Here is a 16,265-nt window from a genome sequence, read left to right on the forward strand (position 1 = left end):
TTCATGCTCCTTCCTTTGGTGTATAACTTCAACTGGACTTTGATACTAGTCTTCTGCAGAAGGCTCCAGAGCCTCATCATGTTTCAAATCTTCTTCAGATGCCTCCTGCTCTTCCACCTGTTGCTCCTTAATCTGATGACCCATAATTCTATCATGCTGCAGCATTGCCTCTGTTAGATTATTCACATCAAATCCTTCAATTTGGAGATAATCCATAACTTAAATGTGTATTTGTTTAACTTTTACCACACTAATCCTTTGTCTACATTCCCCTTTGTTTTCTTATTTTTTGTATTGTGAAATTTTCCATATCCAGGTACCTTTGCCTGTATTTCTATTTAAATATATTTGGAGCTGCTTTTTTGTATTGATTAGCTTAGCTTTCTTGTTTGCCTAAATATTGTACTATACTAGATCTCTCTTTCTTTTCCATCTCCACATACCTTTCAAAAATCTTTGGCTTTTACTTTTTATATATTCATGCTCCTTTGTTGCGTCTTTTTCCAGATAGCCCAGAGTTCCTTTGACTATGTAATGTTTTTCATAAATCTGTTGTATTTATGAATATAATTTTTTTTATTTTGAAGTTTTTGACCATTTTTCTTCTGCAAGCAATTTATTTCATCTAATTTTTCTCTTAATATTTCTAAATGTCTTCTCTATGGAAGTTCTGGGCTTCTTATGTAATAGTAACAGAACATAATTTCTCCTTATTCTCAACAGTCCACTTTGTCATCTTTATGGCTCTATTTTGGCCTGTGAGTTTTTATACTTTTTGTCGACTATTAATTAATAGGTAAGTGCTAGGCTAGCTGCCCTTGTAGACCATTTTAAGCCAAGCTAATTTCCCTTTAATGAGAAATCAAACCCCGTACTTTTTGTCTGTGAGGTAAATACCTAAACCATTATTCTAATCCCCAACCCAAGCTGATTTGTCAGAAGTGGAATACGAACCCAAACCTCCAAGGGAGACTGCAACCTTTCTACAATGGGGTGCATTCTGAGCCTGGCCTAACCCTGTTGCAGGAATGCTTTAATGTCCTCAGGAATGTATACTGCCTTTTTTTCTAGTCCTGGCACCAGTACATACACCAGGATTGGGCACTTTTTTATCTTGGGACGTGTGCACCAGATGTATTTTATTTCTTAACCTAGTGTTCTCCATGATATATGAAATACAGTCTATATGTCAGTGTCATCTTGGTATAAGAAGATTCGTTAAAATACAAAAATAGAATCACCAGCACTATGAATAGCCACTGATCATCTTACAATAGTAAATTATTAAAAGATTCGTTTTGAGATTATTTAGCCCTTCTGCTGTAACCAGGAACATAAAAAAGTTTCACCCTACATGTATAAGGAGACATTTTACCTGAATAATGCATCAACATCGGATAGGCAACATTATCAAGATCATTCACATATTTCTTTTATCCGGGTCTGTTAATGTTTCTTGTAATAGCAATAATGTATTTAGAACCCTCTTTCTGAATCACATTTTATGCTAAATGGACATTGACCAACTCAGGACATACTAAATCTGAGCTGCTCCCTGATTATTCTGAATGTGTCACGTTATGGACCAAAAAAAAGCTTCCATTGCTGGCATACCTTCAGGTTCTTTCACTGGGCTTCCTCCTACATTCCATACTAAATGCAAGTGATGCATGTATATATTGAAGTAGCCCTATAGTGTGGCCAGTGCAGTCAGTGCTGCAAGATAACCTCACCATCTCATACTGGTGTGCCACTAAATGTCTGACTACTAATACATGGTAAACATCCATTATCATCAACATTTCATAAAGTTTAGTAAAAAGAGAAGAACCCAAAATCCTAGACTCATATGACATACTAATGCCAACAGGTTGCACAATTCAAACATCTAAATATGAGTCTTAAACCCACACTCTTCCTATCATATCCACATCCCACACTCTCCCTATCTTATCCACATCCCACATTATATCCATATACCACACTCTCCCTATCATGTCCACATGATAGTTTTAATGCTACTCCATAGATAGACTCCTCAGAGAGAACTTTGCAGAGTCACAAAATATTCTCATTCTGGTTCGACATCTTTTCTGGCCACACTGTTTTGCAAGAAAGTTTTTTTTTTTTTATTATTTCATTTTATTTATTCTTTGTTGACTGAGTTAGTCCCACTAGGTTAGTAGCCTGTTTTCAGGAGAAACCTGAGATAGCATTTTTACTACAGGGGAAATTTGGCCAGGGCATCACGAAACTTCCCGACTGTTTTTAATATATGCCATGGGATCTTTTACATCCATCTGAGCTACCAATAACTCAGGCAGATGGACCTTGGTTTAACATCTCATTATGAAGTATATGTTTTTCATTAGACATAGTTGTTTACTCAATGAAGTTTTAAAGATGTTATCATATTACAGTGTCCTAGAACTAGGAATGGCAGAGAAAAGTAGTTAGAAGTAATAAAAAGAGTTTGAAGAAAAAATGTTAGGTGAAGCTGTTTGAGAAGTTGAGTCCTGACCTATAAATAGTGATGACAAAACAAAAAAAAAAGTTATGTCTGAGTATAGATGATTCCAGAACTACATTGGGAGGATTGCACTTGAGAAATTTGTCAGGAATGTTAACTGAATGTGTCAGAAGATTAGAGGGGATGTGAAGCGGATGATGGTGACCTTTTAAATGATCAATATGACATTATATATTTTGTTAAATCAGAAGAACAGGAATACAAGATAAGGTTGTTGAGACCCACAAGCAGTTGACATTTATTAATCAGCTTGGCTCAGTGGAGGATAAATCAAGAAGAAAGAATTTGAGGAGTGAAATTCCTGAAGAAGAAGCAAGAGTAAACCGTTTAGACTTTATGAAAAGCTAATAAGGCACTCCTGAGTGGCTTGCTAAAAATTATGTTGAATATACAGTAACCTTTCTAGCTGTAAGGATCTTTAGACAAGAGGGAATTGCAACAATATCTTTGAAGGCTGACTAGTCATTTTCAACCATAACTCCTCTAAAGCAACAGTGCAACACACACTACAGTTTGCTGAGGAAGTAAAAAAATGTAGCCAACATACAATTAAACAAAAATGGACTTTTCCTGCAGTGTTAAAGGTGTTTTACCAGAAGGAGTTTGTGTTTGCAGCTATAAAATCAGCAGTGGAGAATTTAAATGATTAGTGTCAAAGGACAGCTATATCGGTGGAAGAAATGGAACAGCTTAGTCCTTCTAAGCTGGGTGATCTCTTCAGCTCAGTGGAACTGGATGTTGAGTGACAATATCGGACTAATAATGAGTGGACAGGAGGAGTGTTTACTTAATGTTGGATTTGCCTGCTGTTGCTGCTTTAAACAAAGATGCTTCAGTAGTGCAGGGGAAAATTGTGGAGCACTTATTGCAGATTGTTTTATGTTATATAATAACTTTTTTGATGACCACTGCAAGTGTAAATACACAATAATGTTATAACATGGGTGTTAAAAATGTATGCATTATTTCACTTTGCAGTTGATTTAAAGTATTGCATGAGACACAGTAATTCATTGTGTAATGTAAAGGTCCAAAAGCAGATCAAGAATTTACCTGTGTTAGTAATGTTTATTTATTTTATTTATTTGTATTTTACATTTGTTAACCGGGATAGTCCAGCTGGATATATGTCCATTTTCAGTGGAGGCCCCGGGGAGAAAAGCTCCAAAGAGACAATTTTTACAGAACATACAGACAAACTTGGGTACATATTTCATCTAGATCCATTAGGATATCTAGTTATTGACACTTATAGGTATAAACTAAAGACACTTATAGGTATAAACTACAGACAGATACAGTTTACAATAGCCATTAAACAGTTTTACATTGTTCATACTAACACTGTTATATGTATGTTATCATACCTTTGATGTGGTATACATTTATATGCAAGTAACAGATAGGACTCTAGTTTAGGACAATGGTTACAATAGTACTGGAGTGGATCCGGCATTAGTCTGGAGTTGAACAGGGACATAACCATTTGTTGCTGAGGTAGTTGTAGATAGCTTTTTTAAATGTAGGTAGCGAGGTAATCAGGGATAATGATGTAGGCAGGGAGTTCCAGATTTTGACCACATAAGAAGAGTAAAGGGAGTCTCCAGCATGGTTGTTGCATCTAGTAACAGTTAACTGTAATTTGTCAGTTGAGCAGAGTTGCCTAGGACAGGAATATTGTTGAACAATGGTAGCCAGTGAAGGTGATATATTTTGTTGATAGAGTATTTTGTGAGTAGTAACCAGCTGACTATAAATAAATAAGTTTGGTAGTTCCATCCAGCTCAAGTGCTTTAGGTTTAGGCAGGGATGTGTTCTGTAGGAGCTGTTGTTGGCAAATTTGGCTATCTGATTGTAGCAGGTTGTCATTTTATTGATTTCTGTTTTGGATAAGTTAATCAAGATGGGTGAGGCGTACAGTAGTGTTGAGAGAAGGTGTGTACGTGCAATTGTAGTTCTAGCATTATGGGTCAGGAATGCTTTATGTTTGTAGAGGCTACCTAGCTTTTTGTTAGTATTTTTAATGGCCAGATTAATGTGTACAACAAATTTGAGCTTATTGCCAATAGTAATACCTAGTAGTTTTGTCTGGGCTTCTGGTGATATGGGGGTACCGTTATTAGAGTGGATAGTAAAGGTGCAGGTAGGGGCAGTTGTAGTTGTGGGATGAAATAGCAGGAGCTTGGTTTTTTTGGGGTTGAGTATCAAGCCATTCTCAGTGAGCCATGTTTCCACTGAGTGAAAGTTATCCTGTGTCTTTTTGTGGAGGTCTGGTAAAGTAGGGGTGTTACATATTATAGTTGAATCATCTGCGTATTGTATAAGGCTTGAACCTTTTGGAACTGAGTGAAGATTATGTGTAAAAATTGAGAACAACAAGGGGACCAGTATAGATCCCTGAGGTACTCCGAGTATTACAGGTAAGAGTGGAGGCAAGTTATTATTCCGTAGTACTGCCTGTTGTCTATTGTTGAGGTAGTTTTTAAACCAGGAGACTGATGAGTTATCTAAGCCTAGGCTTACAAGATGGGAGATTAATTTTTCATGGTTGACCATGTCAAATGCCTTTGATAGGTCTAGGAAGAGGGCTGAAGAAAGCTTACCATTATTCCTGTTGTGGTTAATGGTATCTATGAATGCTAGCAGGGCGGTGGTTGTGCTATGTCCTGGCCTTTGATAGGTCTAGGAAGAGGGCTGAAGAAAGCTTACCATTATTCCTATTGTGGTTAATGGTGTCTATGAATGCTAGCAGGGTGGTGGTTGTGCTATGTCCTGGCCTTTGATAGGTCTAGGAAGAGGGCTGAAGAAAGCTTACCATTATTCCTGTTGTGATTAATGGTATCCATGAATGCTAGCAGGGCAGTGGTTGTGCTATGTCCTGGCCTTTGATAGGTCTAGGAAGAGGGCTGAAGAACGCTTACCATTATTCCTGTTGTGATTAATGGTATCTATGAATGCTAGCAGGGTGGTGGTTGTGCTATGTCCTGGCCGAAACCCATGTTGTGTATGAGATATGAGCTCTTGATCAATAAGATGTGTCATTAATTGATGGTGAATACATTTTTCTAATATTTTAGCAAGTGGGGATAATATTGCTATTGGTCTATACTTAGATATGTCGTAAGAATTTCCCCCTTTGTGTAGGGGTATGATATAGGCAATTTTCCAGATCAAGGGTACTAAACCTTCTGAGATGGATCGGTTTATTAGGATTGAAACTGGTTTAGCTATTTCATTTGCTGCAAGTTTTAAGAATTAATTGGGGAGGGAATCTGCTGCTAGTGTTGTTGGTTTTAGTTGGGATAGTAGTTTTCTTATATAGGAGGTTGAGGTGGGTTGTAGCTTAAATGTGGGGCAGTTGTTAGGTTTGGGGGGGCACTAGTTGTGTTTGTATAGGTTTGGTTTGGGGCAAGGGCAAGTACAGTCTCAGTAAAGAATGAGTTAAATGATTCCGCTATGTTTTCTTTTGTTAAGCCTGTTGTTGGGGGTGGGGTAGTGGTTTTTCCAGGGTGTAGTAACCTGTTTAAGCCTACCCAGAATTTTTTGGATTGTTTGAGTGTTGGGTTTGATGGGTGATAAAGTAATTTCTTTTATCTTGCATTACTAGTTTCTTAGTAAGATTTCTTATCTGTTGGTATGCTTGCTGTGTTGCTGGGTTTTTGTTGGACCTCCAGGCTGTCTAGGCTCTATTCCTTTCTTTTATTTTTTGCCTTGTGTCCCTTGATAACCATGGAACTGTTTTAGATTTAATTCTGGTAGTTCTTGGATGGGCATGCCTATTTAGTATCCCTAGGAAGGTAGAGTTGAAGTGTTTGATAGCTTCGTCTAGGGGTAGATAATACAGCTGCGACCAGTTGTAGAGCTGTAGATCTTGTAAGAAGTTTGGTAAGTTGAAGTGCTTTTTGTTTCTTATTGTTTGGAGTATAGGGATTTGGGGGTGGTGGGAGTTATATTTGAGTAGGAAGGTAGTCTGATGGTCACTTAGTGAGTCAGGAAGGGTACCTGCTAAATATGAGCAAGGTATTTTGTTTAGTAAAATCCAGTCTAAAAGTGATTCTCTTTTACTATTTTTGTCGACTCTAGTGGGTTCTTTGATTAGTTGAGAGAAGGTAAGTAGGTTGATATGATTAGTGGGAGCCTGGGAAGAGCACGTGAGACAGTCAATATTAAAGTCCCTTAATAGAATAGTTTCTTGTGGCAAGGTTTGTGATAGCCATTGTAGTAGATTTTCCATGATGGGGATATTATTGCCTGGGGGGATATAGCCTGTAACTAAGTTGATAGTTTTGTTGTTACCTATTTTGAGCCTAGTTAAGAGTAATTCTGCCTTGTCCAGAGGGGGTAAAGTCAACTCGGTTTTAGCTATGGATAGTGTATTTTTTATAAAGTAGAGCAATGCCTCCACCTTTCTTCATTGGTCTATCTTGCTGAAGGATACTGTATCCAGGTGGTAGGATCTCTGTATCCTTGGTAATTGGTTTTAGCCATGTTTCTGTTAAACTGATTATATCTGGGAGATATTGTGAGATTAGAGTATGAAGCTCATGTATCTTTTTGTTGATGCTCCTGATATTTAGATTTAGAATGAGTAGACTATTTGCTGGTCTGGTATTGATTTGGGTTAGTTTGGGAGGTTTTATATTAGTAGGAGGATTTGTATCATAAGGACCTGGGTTAGTGTGGATATCTCCATCATTTAATAGTTCACGTTGTTGTTTTTGTAGAGTTTTCACTATCTTTTGCAGTATTATTATGTGTTTGTGGGTAATAATGGATTTGGGGTTGGTGTTTATGGGTTTAAGAAGGGTATAAGTAGTGGCAGTGGTGTTGAATAGGGTGGGGCTTATTGTTAGGGAGTATGTAGAAGGGATGGGAGAGATAATGGATGTGGATTTATGGGTGAAGGAAGAGCTATTTTGTAATGAGTAGTTGTAACAAGTGATATGGTAGGTAAATGCTAGGAGGAGTAGTAGGGTTGTTTGCTGGAGGTAGATGTACATTGTAGTTGGCCTTGGTAGATTGACAGGAATGAATTGGAGTGATGTAATTAAGTATATGAGGGTAGTAAGGGTATGATAGGTAACAGGAAATGCAGAGGGTGGGAAGGATGTTGATTGGATGTAAGTTAATTGTGGGAGGGACTGGGCAGGATTGGTAATAGGAAATGTAGAGGGCGGGAAGGATGTTGATTGGATGTGAGTTAATTGTGGGAGGGACTGGCCAGGTATAAGTGTAGTAGATGTGGGGTGGGTGGGAATTGGGGGTAGGGTAGGGGAGCGGAGTGAGCCCGAAGGGCGAACGGAGCGAGTTAGAGCATCTATATGAAAGATTTTCCAGAGACAATCAGAGAGGAGGAGATTCCAAAGGCAGACAGAGTGGTCACAGGTCCATTCAAGGGCAGGAAGAGGAGGAGAAAAGTGTATCAGTGAAGGAGAGAAGACGTCTGAGGTAAGGAGACTACAGTAGAGGTGCTTAGTTTCAGAGTTAAGAAAGCAGAATGTTTCACAACAGAAAGGGGCTATACAGGGCAGAGAAGGTGTAAAAAGAAAGAGTGACTAAATCTGGTTCATAGAACAGGGCAGAGTTGGGTTAAGGTAGTGTAGTCATACATAGGGGTGTAGAAAGAAGCAGGAGATGCCACCACCTAGTCGCCAGACTCAGTAATTGCAAATGTAGGCCAAGGACACAGGGGAAAATGGTGAAGACACCAGAAAGGTAAGGAGGGATGATTACGACTAGGGTAGGCTGCTAGCTTTTGCTCACTGGGTTGCTGTACTAATGGACAATAGTAATGAATAGTTAGTAGTAACAAGGTACATACATTCAATAACAATTCCTGGGGAGGCAAGGAAGTTATAGAAGAACAGCAGAAGTTCTTATGCTCTGTCAGTTCAAGGGTGGGAAGCCAGGGATTCCAAGCAGAGACCGGGAGGCACCTGGGGTCAAGGTGATTCAGCTGGGATACACTGTAAGGAAAAGGAAAAATACAAAGAGCAGATTTAAACCTAGAAAATAATAACACTGCAGTAGAAGAAGGAAAGGAGGGGAAGAAAAAAAGGAAAACATACATCAAGTAGAAGTGAGCTATCCCAAGGGGAAGGTAGGTAGAAAGGAGAGAGCAGGAGGGGAAGTATCAATACAATCAATCTAGCCAAGGAAATGCAGCGCACTTCTTATCATAGTACTGTGGTTCAAGCAATACAGTTATTGATTAAAGCACTTTGGTAACATTCAATAGACAGCACCTAGGTACAGTATAATTTAGCACAGCATAGACAAGTATTTAAATTAAATATATATGTCAAAAAACAATCCACTACAATGCAAAGCACAGACTTGTAAGTGAATTAAATATATAGGACAAACAAAAAAAACACTCCACTAAAACAAGGTGCAGTAAGCCTAGGGCCTCAGGAGCTAGTGTACAACATTGTTGTACTAGTCATCTATAGGTCGCACTGAATAAAGTGGATAAATAATATGTAGACAGTAATAGCGGCCAAAACAAATCATTCTATTCTTTTCTATTTGAGCCTATGGCGTCAGTGACAACATACATACATTTTAAAGAGCAGCCAAGTATTTTTTATAATAAAAACAGAAAAGCAGACAAATGAGCATTTGCAACAGTCAGGAGAACTGTTCAGAGTTCCTTGCGGTTCACCAACAATGTCTTGGTGCGTAATGTCTACACTCGAGCACTTTCATATTGCTGGACACGGTAATTAAAGTTAAAAACTGTTGCAGAAGCCTAATCAGTGGCTTAGCAACTAAGGCAAGGCACATTGGCTGAAAGGCTTTATATTACAGTCGCCGATGTGATGTCTGCAGCTTAGCGGCCAACGAAGGGCAAAAAAGGCTGCTAGGCTAAGACAGGAATAGGGACTGCTCTCCTTTACCTGTCAGGTTGATAAGGGAGTTCTTAGAGCGAAAGAGTTTACAAGGAAGGATCAGCAGTTATAGCCGCATTCAGTATACAATTTAAATTGTGCTTAAGCAGACATGCACAGCTGCTGAAAGCCGTGCTTGGCTCGAGGAGCTTATACGCGGTTACAGGGTTATTCAGCTTGATAGCAAAGTTCAGTGTGGGAAGCCGATTATGCGGCTTCTATTTGCAGTATCAGAAAAGTAGCGTATGTAACCAGTGAGGTTCTGGCCAAAACAGGGGTAAATATGTATTTCAAATGGGGGAGAAACCAGCAGAGATGTGGTTGCAAAGCTATATCAGCTGATAGGCAGATTCAATGTTAGGAAGTCATTACGCGGCTTCTGTTCTTGATATCAGGGAAAATCAAACATATAGCTACAAACAGCCTAGCTTACGGGGCAAAAGAGTTTCAAAAAGGGGGAGACCAGCAGAGAGGCAGTTACTAGGTAAAGCAGTAGAAATGGCAGAGTCCGGTAATAACTAGAGTTTGTAAACCGCTCTAGTAACTGGGCTGGATGGTAACCTAGTGAATGCAAGCAACCTATCCCACGTGCAGTTATGGAGGAGCCCCCAACTACACCAAGTACGATGCAAAGGGGTAGAAAGCAAAGGAGAGGCTCATAAATAAAGTTAACAGAGTATACAATCTCATTAACACCACAACAAGCACACAACACAGTAAATATACATTTTATTAATTATAGCAAGGACTAAACCTAAAGCTAAGTCAGCAGCCTATGCAGTTCAGGACCGGATGGGATGTGAGGGTATTTAAAAATGGCGCCACAAGGAGAGGAATGATGGAGAGGAACAGGTACACTAAACAAAGAAGTGTAATCAAAGGTTGGCTCAGTATGATTGAAATGGTCTCATGTGGATAGTTCTAATATGAATTTGATGGCTAGATAGAGTTACAGTGCTTAAAGACTGTGGGCATGATAGCAGTTGTGAAAGACTGTAGTGTCTATATTTATGAATGTAGAAATAAAAACAAAATCTTACTTTCTGAGAAAATCAGGTATGTATGTTAAGCATGGTCTGGCCTACACTGATCAGGTAAATATGAGAGAAATCCACTGGGGTCCTCTGCTGGAAGGCACTGTATAGATCATGGGCATACATATATCTTAACTTGGCTGAATCCTGACTGGGAGGCTGTTCGATGAGATTCTGTTGGCCTTTGTAATTCCTTTGCCCAGACATGCTAAATTGCTTTATACTTGTTTCTGAAGGAAAATCCATTCCCTCCCTTTCTGGATTTCTGTTCTTCCAGGAGAAGGAAGGACTTCTGCTGGTACCATCAGTGAAAGGCCAAGAATCTGCTGCTAACCCCCAGTCCTGCAGAGGCAGACAACCATTTGTGGTCTTCAGATATTCTACTCTCTGTGGTCTTAGCGATGGCTAGAACACTGAGAATGAGAGTATGTGATTTTCCTGACTCACCTCCTGTTGAGCCATCTGATAAGGATTTACAAGAGTGGCTTTCTCCTACTTGGTACCTTGCCTGTTTTCATTTCCATTACTTCATATGCTTTCTCCATGGGTTTTTATTGGGCCCTTTTCTTTTCTTCTTGGTGGTAACTGTGGGGTAGAACTCTTGGAACACCTTACTTCTTTACTGCAAATAGTCCTCTTTGTGGCTCTCTCCAAGTTTCTGGTTGGGCAGCACTCCTTATTGGTTAAAGTTTCTTTGGGTCCCCACAATCTTCAGACACTATCCAGGTATCCAGGTAACAGCTACTGTGGTCAAGACCTGGAAGGATAGGCTCTCCTGTACCTCTTATAGCATAAAAGTGACAAACTGTCCAACCTGTGATGCCTGTGTGGGCTTCCTATTGGGACTCCCTCTTTTTCTCACAGTTGCAGTCCAATGGGATGGCCATGTTTGATTACAGGGTCACTCCCAGTGTAGATCACCCATGGACTTTTGTAATGTATTTGCAAGCTTATATGAGGACTCACTTCCAAGCCACTGCTGTCTCCATTGATTTTGGGAAAGAACTTGATTTTGTGACTTAGAATGATATTTGGTCCCTCCTGGAGAACTTGGGCTTCCCAGCTGGGTTTATCCAAGGCATACTGCCCCGGGTCTATATTACAGCATCAGACTAAAACAAGTTTGAATGTTGTAATATCAAACCCTAAAGTCTGAAAGTGGAAAATAGCAAAGCCACGGCACATGGACTTTTTTCCCAGGGAAAAAAATTGGGCTGTTTTTGGGGCTTTGCTATTTCCTCCACTGTGTTGCGATCTCGGAGTTGGTATAGTTAAGTAGGGGGGTGGGAGCACAGCCCCCCACTTTGGGGGGTGTGGGGGGTGAAGACCCCTACTTCAGTTTAGGGTTAAGGTTTTTTGGGGGGGTTTTGTCACAGAAGAGTGATTTTTTTCCTTGGGAAAAAAATCACTGTTCTGTGCTTTCGCTTTTGTTGGGTTTCAAACATAACGGTTTGATATTACAATGATCAAACTTTTGTAAGTTCGAGGTTGTGATATAGACCTTATTGTCCCTATATGATTTGTAGTACTCTAAGGTTCAAGTGAATATAGCTCTCTCAAAGTCTTATCATTGAGATGGCAGAACAAACTCTAACTCTCAGCCTTGCAGGGCAAGAAACCTGGACAAAGACTAAAATAATAGGAGGGGAAAGGACCAAAATAGGTGCAGATTTTGACTATTACTCATAAATTTAGAAAGTTAGCTAGAATAACATGATGTGTGTTAGCATGCATTTTCTGAAGGATATGAAGTCTGAAACACTGATGTATGTCATCATTTAGTGACTTCCATCCCTCAGTCATTTGCCAGAAAACCACAAATTTTATGTGTAACAGACCAAAAATATGAGACAAAATTCTGGGCATCTGGCAAAATCTGGACAGTTGAGAAGTACAGAACAAATTAGTGCTGCCCTCAGTCTCTGGCTTTATTTATTTTGGCAATATGATGGCTTGCCCAAAACATTATGGTGCATGCATAGGTCTGCGTGGACAGCCCTGGGATAAGAATTACTAATTTTATTGTTTGCCAGTGACTGCGTCATTATGTTGTGGGATGTGGCCAGAGATGTAGAAAGGATCGATAGTATGTTTGATGAGCTTGCATCAGTCTCTAAGCTGGGGGTTAATAAGGGGAAAATGGTAATCGACACTACAAATGAAGAAGCTAAAGAGAATATAGCTACAATGGTGGATATTCCTTATAGTATGAGTTTGTCTGCTCCCAGATATCCAAGACTAAAACTCCATACCTCAATAGCTCAATAGCAGGAGGCTGCTTTGAAGTGCTTGTGTGAAGAACTGTTTGTGCTAGTGCATACATGGAGAAGGTTACACCTGTTGATAGTGGGCAGAATAAATGTGAACAAGATGATGTACGTACCAAAGGCAGGCAATTAGTTATTGCCCAGAGGAAGAGGCAAGGTATTTCCAAGGAAAACTGTTTGGTGTACTCTATATCATTCCATCTGAAAATAATTATATTATTTTCTTAATCTAAACAGCCTGTTAAGGAATGTAATTTTTTTCTAGGGGCATCACATTCAGACCAATAGTGAGACAAACAGTACATCTGATCTATGTACAGCTAAACGCTCCACTAACAGAGCAGCACAGACTTATTACACCTGATCGCCATATGAACTCCTGCTCAGTAAACAACAGACTGTTCCTGCCAGTAGCCCATGCAAGTCAACATCATTATTTCCTTACTGCAAGTATTATGTCAAAAGCATGCAAGACCTCAGGTAGCACCTTTTTAAATTTTCAGTAGTTCCACAGAATTAAACTTCTGATAAGATTATTACAACTTCCAGCCGCTGTAACTCACTTCTAGAATCTCTCATTAATAGGCAACAGTCACTACATCCAAGCAGACAAAGCACGGACTATGCAAAGGAAAAGTCTGCATTGCCTTCGTCTATGTCCAGTGATCGAAAATGACTACATGTGGAACCAGTATATCAAACAACAGTAGATACAGCTCAGGTAAACCCAATGCATGCTCATTTCATATCTGCAGTTTATTGCTGCAGTTCTAAGCTTGAATAAAAACAGTCATTACATTTACAGAGTTTGTCGCAGAAATAATATCATTGAAGGTGCCTTCATCAGAGTGGTGGAATTTTGCTGCATATTTAATGATCAACAGAATTCACCGGGAATGCACAGAACTGTCCTTTTTTTATCCGTGTAATTAGCAGTACGGCAGTTTCAGTTCTTAATGTTTACCCTAGAATTTTATTATAGAGCAAAGAGAGTTCTTGGCTAACAAAGATGTGAACTAATAGTACACATGAAATGTTTTATACTGCTTAGGAAATCTCCATTAGATGTGAACAGAAAACGTGGCCCTTGGAAACTAAGTTATACTAGTCATATGTAAGAAGGAATGTATGAATATTTTTCTCTTAAAGTTGTACTTACGTACTGAAGAAATGCTACTTTCTTGGTGGCCAGCTCTGTGGTCTAGATGGATAAAACCCTGACTACAGTGCAGTTGACCCGATTCTGATCAGTAGCTTGGATGACTCAGGAGGGTGGAAGTGAGGAACTGTTAGAAACTTATGCATTCTTGGGGACAGGAAGGCAGTTATGTTTCTCTGTAAGGGAGACATCTGTCAGGAGCACCAAGTGGTGTACCCAGTGGAGCATAAGCCTACATAGTCTGAGCGTATTCACATGTGTAAGATGAGGAGAACTCAGCATGTGGAGACACTCTTCCCCTTGGTAGGCAGCAATAATGGAGCTAGGAAAAGCTGCCAAATGGGCGAGATACTTCCACATGGAGATAGTAGACCACCCTGCAAGACCAGCAAGTTAGTCCGCTCCCTACTATCTGACTGCTGCTGGGGAAAACAGGGCTGATTGTGATTCCAGAAGATAAATGAAGGGGCCATAGAGCCCTTCCTTAACCTGGGACTGTTCAACTCCCATTTTCATAGACTGAATAAGTTGATTGGATATAGGCAGAACAGCCATTGCACAATTTTCTGCATGAAGAAAAAAAGCAGGAAAAAAGGAAACAGTGCTTGTGTTAACTTACGAGAGATTCATTGTAGAATAGTAGTTAACTTTGAAGTGTGCATTATCTTTTCAAATATTAGGGTATTATAGTCCCATTTTGGAGAGATTTTCCTTTATGACTTGACGCATTGTGAATTTTTTTGTTGTTTGATATTTAATGATTTTGGGACGTTTATATAAAAGGCAAAGACAGCCCTGACCGGTGTATATAATTGTTCTTTGTGTTCCAGAGATATTGCATCTCTCACTATACAGTGCTACTTCATACCCCTAAATCCATCCACTGCTTCATGGATGATATCATTGGTGAGGCATTTAGATAGCCTGCCTGCTGGTGATCTGCATGATTCAGAGACACGTTGATAGGGCAGCACAGGTAACAGCTGCATACCAGGAAGCTTCGGTGTACAGTACATGAGACTGGGCCCTTTACCATTTTCAGTTTTGGCTGAAGGCTATTCTGATAGGCAGGGCAGTATTTGAAGAAACTGTCATGCTACTAATAGGCCTTACCTAAATTTTTTTTGGCCCTCATTTCCCTTCTCCCAGTGGCCATCAAGCTGTCACTCATACTGGCCCATTTGCACTTCCTGACTCCTGTCATGCTAGGAAAAATCAAGAAGGAGGCTAGGGCTGGGGATCATGTCTGAAATCCCTGAAGAGGTTTAGGAGATTTTGTAGATTTTTCTGTGCACCTAACAACACACCTAACAACACTGACCTACCCAACCATGTTGGTTGCAACGTGTGGTACAATAGTTGCTATGCTGAACTAGGTATGAGTATACAGTTCCACAAAACTGTGATTATGGCTAGAGGGCATTTGTACTTCTTGGTGGAGTTACAGGCCTCAGTCACTAGTTGCAAGGGCTGTAATCTCAGACCTTGCCCAAGTGGAGCTTTCACATCCCCCCCCCCCCAGGATGTATGAGTTACATCAGTCACTTAATCTCATCACTCCCTCCTTGACTCCCACCAGGGCACTAGTCAAACTCATTTTGTTCAGGGTATAGTCAGGACCAGAATGTCTGCACCATACAGCTTGACCTAAAACTGTATTACCAGGATAGTGTTAGATTATGCAGAATTTCTACAGTATAACACCCATATATTCCATTGGCAATATCATACCTACATGCTTCAAGAATTGCTCATTTGCACAGACGTATGCTTTGCTCAAGTGAGTAATTTCACACAGCACTAAGTACTTTGATAGTAATCAGTTTCAGTGTAGTACTACTTACTTTGGTGGTAGTGAGTTTCAATATATCATTTCATGACCGTAGGTTTCAGCATAGCACTTAGTACTGTGGTGGTAGTGGATTTCATTATATCACTAAATAGTTGATGGTGGTGGGCTTCAGCATAGAACTAGGTACTTTAATGGCAGGTGATGGGTAATGTATTGTACTCTGTAGCATAGACAGGGTGGAGGGAGATCTTTACATCTGTCTGGTCTTTGGACTAGAGTGCAGAAGGGAATGGAGTTGTCGTGTAATTTCAGCTCTGTGTGTGCATACTGTAGGTTGGAGGTGGACTTGCAGAGGGATTATAAACAAGACTTGTGGATGTATGGTGTGGAACTGCTAAGGGAAGCTGGGGTGACATTGTGTTTGTGCCAGTGTACCTAACAGCCTTGTTACACATCCCACCCTGAGCAGCTAACTCCAATATATAAAAGAACCATCATGTATGCTGTCAGGGAAATTTTTTAATTTATTCACTTTGGTGTGCATATCGGAGTCCTTCAAAGGTAGTAACTCTATTAACACCTTTGAGGGACCT

Source organism: Protopterus annectens, chromosome 7.part0, assembly GCF_019279795.1.
Source record: "Protopterus annectens isolate FY-2018-M chromosome 7.part0, PAN1.0, whole genome shotgun sequence".
In the NCBI taxonomy this organism is placed as follows: domain Eukaryota; kingdom Metazoa; phylum Chordata; order Ceratodontiformes; family Protopteridae; genus Protopterus; species Protopterus annectens.